Below are 6000 nucleotides of genomic sequence, written 5' to 3' on the forward strand. Positions count from 1 at the left end.
TAATGATATGTACTCTGCAGTTTATAGGGACCATTTAGCATGGAGACTCAATCCTATTCAAACAGCACACAAGCATCCTTGGTATTTATTCTCTCACTTTCAGTAAAGAACTGGGACAATTAACACAAAAAGAGGATAAATCCCAGGTCTCATCATTAACTTGCCATTTTTGTTCCTAGTTCTTTATTATCTTTCATAGAAATGATAGAGTAACTTCCAAATTGAATAATTTAGAGGATTCATGATGTATACATCCCCTCCTGAGCCCAGATCATTACTGATCAAATATTATTTTGCCCAAGTTTTTCAGTAAAGATGAACCTAGGTTACTTGCTATTGTAATTATGATATCTCTCATAGTCATTGAAATATTATTTTATAAGGCATTGTTGTAGGTAACTTACTTTCAAATATGAACAGGAGTCTGATTGAACTTCTGCAACTAGCAATACAATTACTCATTTTTTTTTAATTGAATGATACTGGTTTTGTGCTAAAGTTCATGAAGGACTATGGTAGCCTTTGGTGGCAGCTGTAATACCAAAACAAGGTGTTCTGGCTCTGCCTCCAGCTTGTCCTTCAGGAAATTCAGCTCCTTCTTATGCGGGACAGTGTTGAGGCAACAGGCTGCCTAGGACAAGACGACCATTACTCAGATTTGTGTCCACAATGTCTACCACAGTGCATCATCCATCAGTCCTCAAGGCAGATGGTGACACGAGTCATTCCTGACTCCAGTCCTTCTCATAAGAAGAACAACTAGCAATGATTTGTAGACAAGATACCATTATGAATCTATCAGAACCTGGAGAAGAAGCTGCAGCACCTCTCTGGACTCCAGAGACTGAGAAGAAAAGCATTACAAGTGTGTAAGAGGAGAGGCTACATTCTGACTGCATCACCATCCCCAAGGCTGGCACATTGCCACACCAAGTGGGGCCCCCAAGGCCTGTAGGTTGTCTGCTGGGAAAAGAGAGCCCAAGATACATATCCAGCTTACCCACATTGTGAGCTGCTGCTCAGGAGGCTCACTTAGGTCTTTCCTCATAGAGATCACTGAAGAATCTGTGGGGCTCAATAAATGGGAATCAGGGAAAGACACAGAAGACAGGGACTTAAGAGAAACCAGTATTCAGATCATGGTGGACTGCATTCCTGTTTGTAGTAGTACCAGCCAGTGACTCTGCCCACCTATTGATTTCAATAGAAATCAATAACAGGAGGAAAGCTGGAAAATTTACAAATACATGGAAATTAAACAACACAATACTGAAATACCAATTGACCAAAGAAGAAATTTAAGAAAGGGTATAAAAATATATCTTGAGACAACTGAAATGGAACACAACATACAAAAACTTAATAGATGCATCAAAAGCAGTTGTAAGAGAAAGGATTATAGCTATAAATGACTGCATTAAGAAAAAAAAAAGATCTCAAGTAAACAGCCTAATATTCTCAAGGAACTAGAAAAAGAAGAACAAATTAAGCCCAAATATAGTAGATGGAAGAAAATAATAAAGTTTTGTATAGAAATAAGTGAGAGAATAGGAAACAATAGAAAAGATTAACAATGTTGTTACTAATATACTAATACTAATACTGTCTTTGAAAGGCAAAATTCAACAACTTTAGCTAAACTTACCAAGAAAAAAGAGAGGATTCAAATAAAGGCAGATATGAAAGAGAAATCACAATCGATGCCACAGAAATACAAAAGATTATGAGACACTACTCTAAACAATATACCAACGAATTGATCAACCTAAAAGAAATAGATATATTTCAGGGCACCTGGGTGGCTCAGTTGGTTAAGCGACTGCCTTCAGCTCAGGTCATGATCCTGGAGTCCCGGGATCGAGTCCCGCATCGGGCTCCCTGCTCAGCAGGGAGTCTGCTTCTCCCTCTGACCCTCCCCCCTCTCATGCTCTCTCTATCTCATTGTCTCAGATAAATAAATAAAATCTTTAAAAAAAAAAGAAATATATTTCTAAAAATATACAACCTACTTCATGAGGAAATGTAAACTCTGAATATACCAATAATAAGTAAGAAGGTTGAATTAGTAATTAAAAAAAAACTCCTAATAAAGAAAAGCCTGAAACCAGATGGTTTCACTGGTGAATTCCATCAAACATTTAAAGAATTAACACCAGTCCTTCTCAAACTCTTCCAAAAAACGGAAGAGGAGGGAACACTCCCAAACTCATTTTACAAACCAGCCTAACCCTGATACCAAAGTCAGATAAGGACACTGTTAGAAAAGAAAATTATAGGTCAATATCCTGAATATAGATGTAAAAATTCTCAACAAAATACTAGCAAATTAATTCAACAGCATATTAAAAGGATCACACACCATGATCAATTGGATTCATCCTTGGGATACAGGGATGGTCAAATATGCAAAAATCAATAAATTGATATGCCACATTGATGGAATGAATGAAAATCACATGATTATTTCAATAGAAACAGAAACAGCCTTTGACAAAATTCCATTTCTTTTCCATAAAAACTGAACAAATTGGGTATGGAAAGAATGTACATCAACATAATAAAGTGTATATGACAAGCCCACAGCTAACATCATACTCCATGGTGAAAGACTGAGAGCTTTACTTCTAAGAGCAGGAACAAGACAAAGAGTGCCCACTCTCACCATTCCTATTTATCATAGTATTAGTCAGAAGCAATCAGGCAAAAATAAGAAGTGAAAGGAAGGAGTAAAACTGTCTCTCTTTGTAGATGACATGATTTTACATATAGAAAACCTTAAAGACTCCAGTAAAAACTGTTGGAAATAATCAATGAATTCAGTAAAGTTGCAGGATATAAAATCAACATACAAAAATCTGTTGCATTTCTATACACTAACAATGAAATTTCTGAAAAAAGAAATAAAGAAAATGATCCCCTCACAATAGCATTGAAAATAGTAAAATACTTAGGAATAAATTTAACCAAGGAGGTGAAAGATCCATACACTGAAAACTAGAGAACACTTATGAAAGAAATCGAAGGAGACATACATAAATGGTAAGATTTATCATGTTCATGGATTGGGAGAATTAATATTGTTAAAATGTCCGTATTACCCAATCTCAGTCATACTTCAGTAAATCTGGGGGGAGAAAATAACACAAAGTGTAAATTATTAAAAAGTCAATGAAAGCTTGGAGAAAAGAAATATGTGAGAGAGCATTAGGATAAATCTCTTCTAGTTAGGGTGATGTGATTACTTTGAAATCTTGTCTTTATCCTGGATATACATGCTTGAATTCACTTCTCCTAAAAGCCAAGTAAGCTCTGGTTTTATCAACCCATTTACAGATAGCAGCTATAAACTCCAGAGAAACTATAAAAAATGGTAAGTAAACAAGCACACTACCACTGGAAGACACTGAAAAATGATTCAAAGGTAGCAGAACTTTCAAAGAAATTCCTCATTGGAAGAGGGAATGGCCCTGGGGACTTGGTTGTTCTCACCACTTCTAGCCGAGATGGCAGGTCTCACATGTACTGCACGTGGCCGCTACGAGAGAAAACTTCACTGGAAAGTGAACGAGGAAACTGGGAAAGGGGAGTGTAAGAGATTGGGGCACAACTCTGCCCAACTATCTGGCCAAATCTAAACACAAATGCTAAGGACAGAGTCTTACTTGTATACAGGAAGACACAGTCGCTGAACAAAGTTGGCCGGCTACTCAAAAGTTTGACTTTAAATCTGAGAACAATCAAGGTAATTACCTACTAAAAACAAACAAAACAGAAAGCTTCTTTGGGGTAAAATAACAGAATCCAGATTCCCACAAAATGATTTTTGCAAAGTCCAGGATACAATCTAAAATTCTTAATACAGGAAGAAATAACGGAGATGGAAGCTATATTCAGCACTAAAGATGATTATATGAGATTGACGATGAGAAGATCCAGATTTTGGAATTGGGAGACCAGGATTTTAGAGATTTATTTATTTATTTGAGAGAGAGAAACAGAGCGAGAGCATGTGTGGGAGCCGGGGGAGGAGCAGAGGAAGAGGGAGACAAGCCGACTCCCCACTGAGCGCGAAGCCCAATGAGGGCTAGATCTCACAACCCTTAGATCATGACCTGAGCTGAAATCAAGAGTTTACCACTTAACTAACTGAGCCACCCAGAGGCTCTGAGACCCCCGAGGATTTTAGACCAGCTATTATAATCATGCTTTGTGACATAAAGAATAATTATTCTGCAATAACTGAAAAATAGAAAATTTTAATTAACAAATAAAACTAAAAAAAAAAGCAATATTTGAAATTTAAAAAGACCAAACAAAATTGTCTGGTATTGTTATAGCAGAATGAGAACAGCAAAAAGATGTGAACCTGAAGACAGATACATAGAAATGATTAAAAAACTGAACAGAACATTAGTAATATTTGAGGGCAATGACATACTCATATTTGGAGTCCCAGAGGGAAAAAAAGGAAAAATAGGACTGAAAAGATACTATAAAAATAATCACTGAAATTTTCTCAAATTTATTGTCAGTTTAATTTTTATTCAATGACTTCAGGAAACCTCAAGCAGGTTAAAAAGGAAGAAAACTATGACTAGACCCACCATAGTCAAAACAAAGTAAATCGAAGATAAAGATAACATCTAAAGGCAGTGAGAGGAAAATTACACTGCATATCAATGGAACAATATTTCAAAGGATTCATGGCTTCAAAAATAATGAATTTTAGAAGATATTGGAGCAACATCTTTAGTGATGAATGAAAACAAAAACAAAAAAGACACACAAAAACAAAAAACCCAAATTGTCAACCCAGAATTCTATAAACCACTTCTAGCCTGAGGGTTGCCTCAGAAAAAAGAAACAGTTGTCTCAGGAAAAAAGAAGTAAAGATATTGTATCATAAACAAAACTGGAGAAAGTGCTCTCCAACTCATTTGAGCTACGAGAAATGCTAAAGGATGTACTTCAGGTTGAAAGTCAATGAAACAGATGGAAACATATATTCAAGAAGGGATGAAAACCATCAAAAATGCTATTGCCTTTTGCCACATCTTTTGTGAGAACGAAGACCATTCTCAGCAATCAGACTGTCGACATTCCGGAAAATGTCAACATCACTCTGAAGGGACGCGCTGTTATTGTGAAGGGCCCCAGAGCAACCCTCGAGAGGGACGTCAATCACAGTGTAGAACTCAGTCTCTTTGGAAAGAAAAAGAAGAGGCTCTGAATTGACAAATGGTGGGAAATAGAAAAGAGCTGACTACTGTCCACAGGATCTGCAGTCATGTACAGAACATGGTCAAGGGTGTTACACTGGGCTTCTGTTACAAGATGAGTCTGTCTATGCTCACTTCCCCATCAACCTTGTTATTCAGGAGAATGGTTCTTTTGCTGAAATCTGAAATTTGTTGGGTGAAAAATATATCTGCAGGGCTCGGATGAGGCCACCTATTGCTTGTCCAACGTCTCAAGCCCAGAAAGATGAGTTAATTCTTGAAGGAAATGATCTTGAATTTGTATCAAACTCAGCTGCTTTGATTCAGTAAGTCACAACAGTTAAAACCAGGGATATCAGAAAATTTTCAAATGGTGTATGTTTCTGGAAAAGGAACAGTTCACAGGCTGATGAATAAGATCTAAGTTGCCCAGCTACAGAAAAACACAAGACGACTGGATGATTTTGCAGACTTATTTGTGATATTTCAAAGATGCAATTAAAACTGTATTGATTTGGGGCTTTTTCTTAAAATTTATATATATATATATATATATATATATATATATATATATATATAAACAAATAAACTGCTATTGCATCTGCCTTCTTAATCTACTGGAATTCATATATAATAAAATAAAAATGTGATATATTTAACTGCATACAACTAAAAAAAATAATTGCATAGCAAAACCACCAAAACAATAGACAAAAAAAATGGAAAGTGAGAATATAAGTTACTATATCATTGATAAAAGACTAATACTCCAGTAATAGGG

General features: G+C 36.1%; 1 pseudogene; it reads left to right on the forward strand.

The window, feature by feature from the left end:
- Positions 1-3969: 3969 nt before the first annotated feature.
- LOC102727251 (large ribosomal subunit protein uL6 pseudogene) lies at positions 3970-5752 on the forward strand (annotated as a pseudogene).
- Positions 5753-6000: the final 248 nt, after the last annotated feature.

This window comes from Leptonychotes weddellii, chromosome 13 (assembly GCF_054177405.1).
Source record: "Leptonychotes weddellii isolate Sample4059 chromosome 13, ASM5417740v2, whole genome shotgun sequence".
Taxonomy (NCBI): Eukaryota; Metazoa; Chordata; class Mammalia; order Carnivora; family Phocidae; genus Leptonychotes; species Leptonychotes weddellii.